At 35.4% G+C, this 15,182-nt stretch overlaps 1 protein-coding gene and 2 long non-coding RNA genes across 3 annotated transcripts in view; 1 reads left to right on the top strand and 2 right to left on the bottom strand.

The window, feature by feature from the left end:
* LOC133641699 (uncharacterized) overlaps positions 1-15,182 on the bottom strand; it is a 526,583-nt gene that overhangs the window by 13,451 nt on the left and 497,950 nt on the right. The window lies entirely within an intron of this gene.
* LOC133641638 (LHFPL tetraspan subfamily member 3 protein-like) overlaps positions 1-15,182 on the bottom strand; it is a 57,348-nt gene that overhangs the window by 11,249 nt on the left and 30,917 nt on the right. The gene's annotated exons all lie outside the window — the stretch shown is intronic.
* On the top strand, positions 6,118-6,715 carry LOC133641639 (uncharacterized). The gene is made up of 3 exons (XR_009824312.1): positions 6,118-6,189; positions 6,327-6,419; positions 6,555-6,715. It is a non-coding gene; the product is annotated as an uncharacterized LOC133641639 (long non-coding RNA).

Raw genomic sequence — 15,182 nt, forward strand, 5'->3', positions numbered from 1 at the left:
TTTTTAATTTTTTAAAATCTGTTTAGGGTTCTACTTAATACGCATCAAATATTCCACTTTTAACATTTTTTGTGGAAAACATTTTTTTTGTGTGTGTTTTTGTCATAAAACCAAAGAGTTTTCTTTGACAAAAGGAGCATAAAACATAAAAATAAAATAAAAATGTATGTCAATGGATAGATCTGACGTTGATCTTTAGATATTTAAGCATTGAAAATACAAATAAAAAATGAATATATGACTTATTTTTAACACTTTAATGACTGAGACCATTTTGGGTCCCCGGGATCTTTAACATTCACCAACATTGAGGGAAGCCCTAAAGGTTACAATAGATATTGTATTAGTTTTAATAATGAAAAATGAAGAATGAAAAACTACTTTTGAGTTGACCTCCCTCACGTCTGGGGTTGTCCAAAGTGCGGCCATTTGCGGCTTATTTTTTTTACGGCCAGAGACGCATTTTAAAAATACTATTACTAAAACAACATAAAAAGTGGAATGAAATAGCAAACAGGTAAACAATAATAATAATAATTAAAAAAAGTTTAAAATAATAATGAATCAAAATCAATGTTGGTATGAATTATTGACATATTCAAGGCTTCAATTACTTCACATCAAATATTTCACTTTTATCGGGGAATATTGCATATTTTGTGTGTTTGCCAACTAAAACAAGTTTTTTTTGGACAAAAACAGCAGAAAAAAATAAAAAAATAATGAAAATTGTATAATTAACAAATAGATCTTAAGTTGCTCTAGAAATGTAGGCGTTGAAAGTTAAAAAAATTAATTGATATGACTTATTTTTAACTTTTATGATTGGGGCCGTTTTGGATTTGTCAAATTTTTCTCAAAAAGTAATAATAAACCAAAATCTATGTTGTGATTTTTTTAAAATTTTTTTTTAAATCTATTTAGGGTTCCACTTAATACGCATCAAATATTCCACTTTTAACATTTTTTGTGTGTGTGTTTTTGTCATAAAACCAAAGGGTTTTCTTTGACAAAAGGAGCATAAAACATAAAAATAAAATAAAAATGTATGTCAATGGATAGATCTGACGTGGATCTTTAAATTTTTAAGCATTGAAAATACAAATAAAAAAATGAATATATGACTTATTTTTAACACTTTAATGACTGAGACCCTTTTGGGTCCCCGGGATCTTTAACATTCACCAACATTGAGGGAAGCCCTAAAGGTTACAATAGATATTGTATTAGTTTTAATAATGAAAAATGAAAAACTCCTTTTGAGTTGACCTCCCTCACGTCTGGGGTTGTCCAAAGTGCGGCCATTTGCGGCTAATTTTTTTTACGGCCCGAGGCACATTTTAAAAATACTATTACTAAAACAACATAAAAAGTGGAATAAAATAGCAAACAGGTAAAAAATTATACAAAAAAAGGTTAAAATAATAATAAATCAAAATCAATGTTGGTATGAATTATTGACATATTCAAGGCTTCAATTACTTCACATCAAATATTTCACTTTTATCAGGGAATATTGCATATTTTGTGTGTTTGCCAACTAAAAGAAGTTTTTTTTTTGACAAAAACAGCAGAAAAAAATAAAAAAATCATGAAAATTGTATAATTAACAAATAGATCTTAAGTTGATCTAGAAATGTAGGCGTTGAAAGTTAAAAAAATTAATTGATATGACTTTTTTTTTACTTTTATGATTGGGGCCGTTTTGGATTGTCAAATTTTTCTCAAAAAGTAATAATAAACCAAAATCTATGTTGTGATTTTTTATTATTATTATTATTTTTATCTATTTAGGGTTCCACTTAATACCATCAAATATTCCACTTTTAACATTTTTTGTGGAAAACATTTATTGTGTGTGTGTTTTTGTCATAAAACCAAAGGGTTTTCTTTGACAAAAGGAGCATAAAACATAAAAATGAAATAAAAATGTATGTCAATGGATAGATCTGACGTTGATCTTTAGATATTTAAGCATTGAAAATACAAATAAAAAATGAATATATGACTTATTTTTAACACTTTAATGACTGAGACCCTTTTGGGTCCCCGGGATCTTTAACATTCACCAACATTGAGGGAAGCCCTAAAGGTTACAATAGATATTGTATTAGTTTTAATAATGAAAAATGAAGAATGAAAAACTACTTTTGAGTTGACCTCCCTCACGTCTGGGGTTGTCCAAAGTGCGGCCATTTGCGGCAAATTTTTTTTACGGCCCGAGGCACATTCTAAAAATACTATTACTAAAACAACATAAAAAGTGGAATAAAATAGCAAACAGGTAAAAAATTATACAAAAAAAGGTTAAAATAATAATAAATCAAAATCAATGTTGGTATGAATTATTGACATATTCAAGGCTTCAATTACTTCACATCAAATATTTCACTTTTATCGGGGAATATTGCATATTTTGTGTGTTTGCCAACTAAAAGAAGTTTTTTTTTTGACAAAAACAGCAGAAAAAAATTAAAAAATAAAAAAATCATGAAAATTGTATAATTAACAAATAGATCTTAAGTTGATCTAGAAATGTAGGCATTGAAAGTTTAAAAAATTAATTGATATGACTTATTTTTAACTTTTATGATTGGGGCCGTTTTGGATTTGTCAAATTTTTCTCAAAAAGTAATAATAAACCAAAATCTAGGTTGTGATTTTTTATTTTTTTTATTTTTTTAAATCTATTTAGGGTTCCACTTAATACGCATCAAATATTCCATTTTTAACATTTTTTGTGGAAAACATTTTTTGTGTGTGTGTTTTTGTCATAAAACCAAAGGGTTTTCTTTGACAAAAGGAGCATAAAACATAAAAATAAAATAAAAATGTATGTCAATGGATAGATCTGACGTTGATCTTTAGATATTTAAGCATTGAAAATACAAATAAAAAAATGAATATATGACTTATTTTTAACACTTTAATGACTGAGACCCTTTTGGGTCCCCGGGATCTTTAACATTCACCAACATTGAGGGAAGCCCTAAAGGTTACAATAGATATTGTATTAGTTTTAAAAATTAAAAATTAAAAATTAAAAACTCCTTTTGAGTTGACCTCCCTCACGTCTGGGGTTGTCCAAAATGCGGCCATTTGCGGCTAATTTTTTTTACGGCCCGAGGCACATTCTAAAAATACTATTACTAAAACAACATAAAAAGTGGAATAAAATAGCAAACAGGTAAAAAATAAGAAAAAAAAGGTTAAAATAATAATAAATCAAAATCAATGTTGGTATGAATTATTGACATATTCAAGACTTCAATTACTTCACATCAAATATTTCACTTTTATCGGGGAATATTGCATATTTTGTGTGTTTGCCAACTAAAACAAGTTTTTTTTTGGACAAAAACAGCAGAAAAAAATAAAAAAATAAAAAAATCATGAAAATTGTATAATTAACAAATAGATCTTAAGTTGATCTAGAAATGTAGGTGTTGAAAGTCAAAAAAATTAATTGATATGACTTATTTTTAACTTTTATGATTGGGGCCGTTTTGGATTTGTCAAATTTTTCTCAAAAAATAATAAACCAAAATCTAGGTTGTGATTTTTTTTTTTTTTTTTTTTAAATCTATTTAGGGTTCCACTTAATACGCATCAAATATTCCACTTTTAACATTTTTTGTGGAAAACATTTTTTGTGTGTGTGTTTTTGTCATAAAACCAAAGGGTTTTCTTTGACAAAAGGAGCATAAAACATAAAAATAAAATAAAAATGTATGTCAATTGATAGATCTGACGTTGATCTTTAGATATTTAAGCATTGAAAATACAAATAAAAAAATGAATATATGACTTATATTTAAAACTTTAACGACTGAGACCCTTTTGGGTCCCCGGGATCTTTAACATTCACCAACATTGAGGGAAGCCCTAAAGGTTACAATAGATATTGTATTAGTTTTAATAACGAAAAATTAAAAATTAAAAACTCCTTTTGAGTTGACCTCCCTCATGTCTGGGGTTGTTCAAAATGCGGCCATTTGCGGCTAATTTTTTTTACGGCCCGAGGCACATTCTAAAAATACTATTACTAAAACAACATAAAAAGTGGAATAAAATAGCAAACAGGTAAACAATTATACAAAAAAAGGTTAAAATAATAATAAATCAAAATCAATGTTGGTATGAATTATTGACATATTCAAGACTTCAATTACTTTACATAAAATATTTCACTTTTATGGGGGGAATATTGCATATTTTGTGTGTCGGCACGTACTACAAAGGCAGATGTGCGCAAATTTACAGGACTTATGCAGATCCCAAATACAGATCAGCAGGTACCAGAAGGTAAGAAAAGTTTCTTTTGCATAATATTGCGAAACATAACGCCAGATAATGTCTTACCTTATACACACACCATAATAATACTGGTATGTTGAAGCACAGTACAATCCATCAAGCGGTGCGGCTTCATAGCTTACCAAAGTCCTACTAAAACATTTTGATAGATTTTTGAGCGCCGTGTGTAACGTTCTAATGGTACATATTAAATGTTGGTGTTGTTTACTTGAGTCATATTGCAGTCTACACGTATCTCTTATGTGTGACTGCCATCTACTGGTCATACGTATCATTTCACCATGCACCAAATTAAGTAGCTTCGAGGTCGGTAAGCACAACCAAAATGATGCCGTACGTTAGGTGCACCGGGTTATAAGGTGCACTGTCGAGTTTTGAGAAAATTAAGGGTTTTAAGTGCGCCTTATAGTCCAAAAAATACGATAAGGAAAAAACGTAAGTCGACTTAAGCGGCTTTCTGCTGCATTTGGGCGATGTCTGAGTGAGGAAAGTAGCTGTGGCACAACAGCGCACGCAGCAGACACATTTAACCGAGCATGGCCTCCTCCTCGCGCTCGCCCACGGCTGTAACTGTCACAACAAATCCGTGAGGGCCCGCTATTGCACAGAGAGAACCTTCAGACACTCGCTGTGATTCAGGTGGACTGCCAGCACCCGGCAAGCTCACCAAAAGGCAAGAACCTCCTTAAGACGAGGAAGGAAGTGATGTAACTCTGATTGATGAGACAACAGGCGGTCACCAGAGTCTTCAAGTGGGCAGCCACTTCCGTGTTAAGTGAGCGCCTCCTGGTGGTAGAAGATAACGAGGCCTTGTCATTGGCCTCAGATGTTTTTTACTTGCCGGATGTCCTCTACAGCAGTGTTTTTCAACCACTGTGCCGCGGCCGTGAAATACAGTCTGGTGTGCCGTGGGAGATTATGTCATTTCACCTAATTGGGTTAAAAAAAAAATTTGCACACAAGTAATTATAATCCATAAATAATGCTGCTACACTGCAAAAACTGAAATCTAAGTAAGATGAAATATCTCAAATAAGGGTGATATTTGCTTATTTTCTGTCTGATAAGATAATTCTTCTCACTAAGCAGATTTTATGTTAGAGTGTTTTACTTGTTTGAAGTGTTCTGGTCCTAAATGATCTCAGTAAGATATTACAGCTTGTTGCTGAGATTCAGAGCCGGCCCAAGGCATAAGCGTACTAAGCGCTTGCTCAGGGCCCTGCGGCCACCAGAGGGCCCCCAAAAGCAATTAACAAAAAATTCGTATTTTTTATTTTTTGCATGTACGAGTCTGACTGATGATTTCTAAATGATCAAAGATATATTATTGTACAAAAACACAATTTTAGGTCAACAGAGTACTGCTGCTGATCTCGGCCTTCCTGCCTCTCTTTAAATGTAAAGCTGCCTCTGCTGCACTTGCCGCCTGCCGCGCAATGCCAGTGCACACTGGGCATCAAAAGCGCAGATAGAGGCAAAACAATGTCACAAAAAAGGACATATCCTTCAGGTGCAGAAAAAAGGAAGAAGAAGAAAGTGGAAGAGGAGAAAAATGCCATGATAAAGATATGTTTGCATGACTTGGTAATAAAAAGTTTATCAAAGAGATTTGTAGCTGTAATTAGCTTTAGCTAGGTGACGTTAGCTAGCTAGCGCGGTGCTAGCAATATGTTTTTAGCATCAGGTTACTAGTGAGATATGTTGTTTGCAGCAGAGCACGGTAATTTATGTAAGTAAAATAAACATAATTTTTTACATCAACTCATAAGTGATGTGAAAGTTCCCCAGGAGCATTGTTCAAATACTTTGGAGGCACAGAATCAGCCCAGAGCCAGTCCACATCCTCAGGCTCAACTGTGAGTGATGAATCAGGTGAGGGAAAGACTGTCACCATACAGTATACATTTCATTTCTTAGTATAAACATTACACCTGAAGGGAAATGAATATAGTCAAAGTATCTCATTAATATGTGTGCCTATATGTATGTATGTATGTATTTCATCTTAGGTCCATCTCCATCCTCTACAGTGCTCTCTCACACACCTCCATCCTCTGTGCCCACTGTCCCCTCCATGTCTGAAACCACAGCTGATTTATCTAGTAAGTTAACTGCAAAACACCCTTTATAATTGCTCATTGTACTGCAGAACATTCTGAGATTAATAATTAGTGCAATTTAATGACCTTATAGGTCCTTCTTTTATAGTCATTGTCTTTCTTTGGTCACTTCCTCAGCAACTTCCACCACAACGTCCCCTTCACACCATGGACCATCATCAGCTCCGCCAGTTGACCCAGCTGAGTGGCCTTCTTTCCTCTCAGATTCAGACAGGACTGAGCAGGTGATCAGAGGACCACTGTCTATTAAGGAGAACTTTTCATTCCCCAAACGGCATGATGGCCGAACTTTTCATTATCATTATACCTACAGACAGGGCCGGCCCGTGGCATAGGCCGTATAGGCAAATGCTAAGGGCGCCGTCCATTAGGGGGCGCCACACCAGTGCCACAAATGTTGGAGAAAAAAAAAAAGAAAAAAAAAAGTTGGTACTATTATTTCTAAATACAAAAAATAATCCCACGTTAATTAAAATGCAAAGTAAAGCCTATTTAATAGAAATATTTGTTACAACATTACGCCCCCCCCCCTCCCCCCGCACGGTGCGCGTATCCCGTATCATGACTCTTACCACATCAAAAAATCCACACAAGATGTCAAAACGGCCAAAACTGTCAGGTGCCCAGGGAAGAAAAAAGAGAAAAGAAGAGGAGAAACGAGAAAAAGACAGAGGTAGCAGGTAGGTAACGTTAGCCTACATGAAATAATTTGTCTGTTACAGAATGTGATAGTAACCTGGCTTTAAGCTAATGTTACATGATTCGGCAATTGCTAATCAATAAATAGCTAGTTCTGTTTTAACGTCGGGTTAATATTGTGGAGGGGGCTAAATTGTTATGGAAAATAATAATGTAACGTTAGGTAATTATAGTACTCCCTGGTGTACAGTAATTTGTAAGTCATTCTAGTTAATGCAATATTAAAAAGCACAAATAGAGAACTCTGTAGGATCCCCTTTTTTTGTAATATAGTTGTTAAAGTCATACTGGTTTGATATCTTGTTTTGTGCAGTGCCTTATTTATATTTAATTTATTTTATGCAACTTGTTGACACGTTTTATTTTGTGTTTATGTATGTAAAAAATATTGTATTTCATATATTCATTTTTAATTTTTTGTATTCATTTATTTATCCATAGTTTTTTTTATCTTGTTAACAATTCTGATTGTTAATTTGCTTTCTTTAAGTAAAAAAAAGGTCAAAGACAAAGCTATTTGGTTTCTTGTGAGTATATACACTTCACTGCCGATGTGGGGGGGCGCCACCTAAAATCTTGCCTAGGGCGCCAGATTGGTTAGGGCCGGGCCTGGAATAATGAACAACAAATCAATGATCAAAGTGATAAGCTTGCAATTCTGCAATACCCCGTTTGTGGACAAGGAGACTACAACCATCAAAGCACATGCGATCTCTTTATTACTGTAACTAGCGCTAACACAATCCCATTAAAAGATTACTGTCCGGAAACTGCAAGTCTGGGCGCTGACGTCACACGTCACTTATGTCTCGGCGGGGTCGCATGGTATTGCGCGGATCGTTTTCCCAGGATGCAGACGGAACTCCGGAGGCAGAGTGCAGGTAAGACAATGATTTATTTACCATAAATCAGTCAAAACACAAATCAAATGGAAAAGCATGCCGATAGCATGGGAAGCTATGGCGAGGTAAGCCAAAAATAAATGTTTTCTGCTCATTATGGTTTGCACGTTTTGTTCGGTTTGTGCTTCATGAAGTTTTGCACTTGTTGTTTTTTTGGTGTGTTTTTTGTTTGTTTTCATTATATTTGGATGTGTTTGTTTGGTTTGTATGCTTTTGAATCTGGGCTATCCATTGACTACTTATTATGTTGAAGGGGGCAGGAAATATACGATTTTCTTCATCCTGTTCCTTCTCAAGCATAGGTGTGTAAATATGTGTTTTGTTGCTAAAGCTTAATTGTCTATTGCACATCAATGAAGGAGATAAATTTAAAAAAAAGAAAATGAAGCTTAGTCCAAAAACAGGAATCACAAAAGGTATTCACACATGACTTGTTGCTAGGGATGTCCGATTATGGCTTTTCTGCCGATATCCGATATTCCGATATCGTCCAACTCTTAATTACCGATACCGATATCAACCGAGACCGATATATACAGTCGTGGAATTAACACATTATTATGCCTAATTTGGACAACCAGGTATGGTGAAGATAAGGTCCTTTTTAAAAAAAATAAATAAAATGAAATAAGATAAATTAATTAAAAAAAATGTCTTGAATAAAAAAGAAAGTAAAACAATACAAAAACAGTTACATAGAAACTAGTAATTAATGAAAATGAGTAAAATTAACAGTTAAAGGTTAGTACTATTAGTGGAGCAGCAGCACGCACAATCATGTGTGCTTACGGACTGTATCCCTTGCAGACTGTATTGATATATATTGATATATAATGTAGGAAGCAGAATATTAATAACAGAAAGAAACAACCCTTTTGTGTGAATGAGTGCAAATGGGGGAGGGAGGTTTTTTGGGTTGGTGCACTAATTGTAAGTGTATCTTGTGTTTTTTATGTTGATTTAATAAAAAAAAAAATAAAATAAAAATAAAAAAAAAAAAACGATACCGATAATAAAAAAAACGATACCGATAATTTCCGATATTACATTTTAAAACATTTATCGGCCCATCTCTACTTGTTGCATGGCGTAAACAAGACAGCCAGACAGAGTGTGGCGAAAAGCGGGAATAAATAGCTCTGATTGGTGCCCGGGAGCAGGTGAGCGTCCCGAACACTAATCAGAGGCAGGTGGAAATAATCAGCACCCATGGCAACTAAAAATACAAACCCAGGGGTGCTGAAAACAGAACTAAGGGAGTCAAATTGAAATAAAACATGATCCGTTGCAACAGGTACCGCCTTTTAAAGGCACACACACACACACACACACACACACACACACACACACACACACGCACACGCACACGCACACACACACACACACACACACACACACACACCATGGTCTCACGAAACATCTCAACATGCATCTCAACCGCAGATGACCGATAGTTCAAGGAATTTCCTCTTTTTTTCTTTTAAAGTAACACAATAATTACTTCCCTTAGTAATGAATCTAATTATTTCAAGAGTAATTCAATTATTTTTTGGGGGCAAATTAACAATGAACTATAATTAAATACTTTTTAAGAGTAATTTTCCAAACACTGCTTACGGCCCACAGGTGCAGAACATGTTGGCTGTCACTCGCCGCCCAATCAGTGGTCAAATGGTCAACTATCAGGGCTTTAAATGAGGCCGTAACCGTGCAGCGTCGCTAAGTCCAGCAGGCAGTCCACTTTCATTACAATGACCATTTAACTCGGGTGTTTTATCCACTAGGATGTGTTTGGCTTGTGGGCAGCAAAAGAAGTTTCAACCTGGTGTTTGTTAGGAGTCAACAGCTGCAAGGTAAGCCAAAAATAAATGTTTTCTGCTCGTTATGGTTTGCACGTTTACTTTCCCAGCAGCAAGGACCAGAGCATGTTTCATCTTTGAAAATAGGAAGTGACTTGTTAGCTCGCAGCCTGTTTGCTGGTCTTCAAAGGAGGAGCAGTCATTTGGGGGTTGAGGAAAATAAGTCTAATTCATCGGAATCCATCTTTAAGCAAGCGAACAAGAATGGTGTGTCCCTCTAATGCAGTTTTTTTTTACTAGAATAGGACTAAAACGTGTGTAGCACTTGGCTTCACATGAGGGAGGATGGGATACAATGTCATGCAGAGGTGTACTTATAACAATTTTATAGACCAATGATACTTTTTATAGTCGCGGTGAAGAGTGAGGGGGAACAAACTATTTTGTTCTTCCTAATAATGGAAAAGCACTGCTCTAATGAGAGCTGTGTTGAAATTACTTCAATGAAGTATACATTGAATATTAAGTACAAATAAACTAAAAAACACATGAATATAAATATTTAATAAATATGAATAAAATAACTATAAAGTAAAAATCTTTTTTTTTGGTCATTCTTTAAAGTGAGTAAAAGACATAATAAAAATGTAAAATCATGATTAGACCTCAAGCTGCTGAAAGATTTGAAGCGTTTGAAGTAAAAAATAAAATAAAATAAATTAATATATGACTTACTTATTACTTACACTTTTGTGAGTTTGTTATTTTTTTGGGCAAGGCGTTTTAGGAAAAGATTGTCATTGTTCCCAAAATGATAACACATCAAAATCAATGTTGTTATGAATTATTGACCTATTTAAGGCTGTAATTACCTCGTGTAAAATATTTAACTTTGCAACCCATTTTTGGAAATATTGCATATTTTGTGTTTTCCCCATCATAGCAAATTGTCGTTTAGTTTTTTTTCTTCCAAAAAAAAGCATCAAACATACAAAAAAAAATGCAAGTATATATATATAGAAACTTGATATATATTGATAGGTCTGAAGCTGTTGAAAGTGTTGAAAATTTTATATATATATATATATATATATATATATATATATATATATATATATATATATATATATATATATATATATATATATATATATATAGTATATAAAACGTATAAAACCCAAAACCAGTGAAGTTGTCACGTTGTGTAAATGGTAAATAAAAACAGAATAAAATGATTTTCAAATCCTTTTCAACTTATATTCAATTGAATAGACTGCAAAGACAAGATATTCAACGTTCGAACTGGAAAACTTTGTTATTTTTTGCAAATATTAGCTCATTTGGAATTTGATACCTGCAACATGTTTCAAAAAAGATGGCACAAGTGGCAAAAAAGACTGAGAATGTTGAGGAATGCTCATCAAACACTTATTTGGAACATCCCACAGGTGAACAGGCTAATTGCGAACAGGTGGGTGCCATGATTGGGTATAAAAGCAGCTTCCATGGAATGCTCAGTCATTCACAAACAAGGATGGGGCGAGGGTCACCACTTTGTCAACAAATGCCTGAGCAAATTGTCAAACAGTTTAATAACAACATTTTTGAACGAGCTATTGCAAGGAATTTAGGGATTTCGCCATCTACGCTCTGTAATATCATCAAAAGGTTCAGAGAATGTGGATATCACCACATGGGCTCAGGAACACTTCAGAAAACCACTGTCAGTAACTACAGTTTGTCGCTGCATCTGTAAGTGCAAGTTAAAACTCTACTATGCAAAGCAAAAGCCATTTATCAACAACACCCAGAAACGCAGCCAGTTTCGCTGGGCCCGAGCATATAAAAATATAAGTGGAAAAGGATTTGCAAATCATTGCATTCTGATTTTATTTACAATTTACACAACGTGACAACTTCACTGGTTTTGGGTTTTGTACTTTTAACACTTTTTGAGTGTGCCTGTTTTTATGCTAATGAGTGATAGTGGGAGTTTTTGGGGAAAAAAAACCCTGTGATTGTTCCAAAAATAATAAGGCATCAAAATCGGTTTTGTAATGAAATACTGACCTATTAAAGAATGTATTGAGCTCATCTGAAGTATTCCACTTTGCAACATGTTTTTGGAAATACTGCATATTTTGTGTTTTTCTCAAATAATAAAAAAGTAGTTTTTTTTTGTTTTGTTTTACAAAACAATAAAACATTAAAAAAGAACATTACAAACATATACCACATTTATATCTATGAACAGGTCTGAAGCTGATAAATAATTTAAAGCACTGAAAGCTTGACTCTTAACACTTTGAGCGTGTCCGTCTTTCATCGCTGAGGAGACTTAACATCATTTTAAATGAAGTACCGTCATTTTCGGACTATAAGGCGCATGAAATCCTTTCATTTTCTCAAAACTCGACAGTGCGCCTAATGTACGGAATAATTCTGGTTGTGCTTACCGACCTCGAAACAATTATTTGGTACATGGTGGAATGATAAGTGTGACCAGTAGATGGCAGTCACACATAAGAGATAAGTGTATACTGCAATATGACGCCAGTAAACAACACCAAAACTTTAAATGTTCCATTGAAAATAAAGAACATTACACACGGCACTCAAAAATGTGTCAAAAATATTTTAGTACGGCTTTGAAGCCGCACCGCTTGATGGATTGTCGGCCCATTACGGCTACCGTAGTCAGAGGTACAAGTATTACTATGGTGTGTGTATAAGGACCGCAAAATGGCACCCATTAGCAGACATATTATCTGGCGTTTTGTTTCGCAATATTATACAAAACCAACTTTTCTTACCTTCTGGTACCTGCTGATGTGTATTTGAGATCTGCATAAGTCCTGAAAATTTGCGCGCATCCGCCACTGTAGTCCGTGCCGACACCGTAGTCGATAAGCTTCTTCTTTTTCTCTATCTTCTTGTTATGTGACATTCATCCTCTGCTGTTGCCATTTCTAATATAAAGTAGTGTAAAGTTCTTACTTATATTGTCATGACGAGGGTTTTTTCGCAAGGAAAGCAGACGGACTACTCGGGACAAGGCGTGCTGGTAAAAACATGATTTATTCTTAACCGGACTACACAGGAAAAGACAGGAACTAAAACAAAAGAAAAGCGATCCAGTCGCACGTGAGGCTAAGGAACATAAAAGTTAATGCAGGAAACATAGACGTAAACACTTAGCCTGAACTATGGACATAAACAAACACGACTTACTGGACACGGCATGAATCGAACAGCATGAACTATGGCAAGAAACGAGCCAGAACCGAGCAATGTCGCCAGCCCGACTAACTGGCAACCACAGGCTTAAATAATAATCTCCTGATTAAAGCAGGTGCGTGTCCCGAACAAATGAGGCAGGTGAAACTAATGAGTCGCCATGGTGACAAAACAAACAAGGGTGCACAAAAACAGGAACTACCGGAGTCCAAAACTAACAGAACATAACTAGGGATGTCCGATAATATCGGCCTGCCGATATTATCGGCCGATAAATGCGTTAAAAAGTAATATCGGAAATTATCGGTATCGGTTTTTTTATTATCTGTATCGGGTTTTTTTTTTATTTTTTTTTTTATTTTTATTAAATCCACATAAAAAACACAAGATACACTTACAATTAGTGCACCAACCCAAAAAACCTCCCTCCCCCCATTTCTTTCTGTTATCAATATTCTGCTTCCTACATTATATATCAATATATATCAATACAGTCTGCAAGGGATACAGTCCGTAAGCACACATGATTGTGCGTGCTGCTGCTCCACTAATAGTACTAACCTTTAACAGTTAATTTTACTCATTTTCATTAATTACTAGTTTCTATGTAACTGTTTTTATATTGTTTTACTTTCTTTTTTATTCAAGAAAATGTTTTTAATTTAGTTATCTGATTTTATTATTTTTTTTAAAAAGTACCTTATCTTCACCATACATGGTTGTCCAAATTAAGCATAATAATGTGTTAATTCCACGACTGCATATATCGGTTGATATCGGTATCGGTTGATATCGGTATCGGTAATTAAAGAGTTGGACAATATCGGAATATCGGATATCGGCAAAAAGCCATTATCGGACATCCCTAAACATAACTAAACAAAACATGATCCGGACCACGGATCATGACATATATATGTCAGTAGACTCGCCATGAAAGCGCTAAAACATACCGGTGTAGTGAGTTTACATTATTCACCCAAGGAACTTTAGTTATTAGAGAGTTCCGGTTAGACGGTTTTTCACGGGACACATTTCGGGCGTTGTTGTTGCACTAGTGAGCCACGGATGAGGAGATGCTGCTCCGTTATTGATTGAAGTAATCGGCAGTGCGCCTTATAATCCGGTGAAAATACAATAGACTTAAGGGTTAATAAATAGGTGCAATGTCATTAGTTACGATTATATTACACAATTAAATGCATTAACAATTAAGTACATTGTGTCGTGTTTAAATCAATTAATTGACAATCGACTAACTATTCAATTATAGGATTAGCACATAGAAAATATTTGAGCACTGCGTTAAATGAATAGAAACAACTAAAACCGTAGTTGTTATTGAGAGTTGGTATCATCACCATCTTATTTACAGTTGTTGGAAGAGCGGAGATGAGAACAGAAGGAAGAGAACAAGTCTCTCATTCAGGGACGGTGTAACAGTTCTCTCATGATCATTTCACGAGGGACTTGTAACAGAAGCTGCAGCAGATCTTTGCAGGAGTCTGCTGCGCCTTCACTGCCTTCATCATCTTTGCAGGAGTCTGCTGCGCCTTCACTGCCTTCATCATCTTTGCAGGAGTCTGCTGCGCCTTCACTGCCTTCATCATCTTTGCAGGAGTCTGCTGCGCTTTCACTGCCTTCATCATCTTTGCAGGAGTCTGCTGCGCCTTCACTGCCTTCATCATCTTTGCAGGAGTCTGCTGCGCCTTCACTGCCTTCATCATCTTTGCAGGAGTCTGCTGCGCCTTCACTGCCTTCATCATCTTTGCAGGAGTCTGCTGCGCCTTCACTGCCTTCATCATCTTTGCAGGAGTCTGCTGCGCCTTCACTGCCTTCATCATCTTTGCAGGAGTCTGCTGCGCTTTCACTGCCTTCATCATCTTTGCAGGAGTCTGCTGCGCCTTCACTGCCTTCATCATCTTTGCAGGAGTCTGCTGCGCCTTCACTGCCTTCATCATCTTTGCAGGAGTCTGCTGCGCCTTCACTGCCTTCATCATCTTTGCAGGAGTCTGCTGCGCCTTCACTGCCTTCATCATCTTTGCAGGAGTCTGCTGCGCCTTCACTGCCTTCATCATCTTTGCAGGAGTCTGCTGCGCTTTCACTGC

This window comes from Entelurus aequoreus, linkage group LG24 (assembly GCF_033978785.1).
Source record: "Entelurus aequoreus isolate RoL-2023_Sb linkage group LG24, RoL_Eaeq_v1.1, whole genome shotgun sequence".
Classification (NCBI taxonomy): Eukaryota; Metazoa; Chordata; class Actinopteri; order Syngnathiformes; family Syngnathidae; genus Entelurus; species Entelurus aequoreus.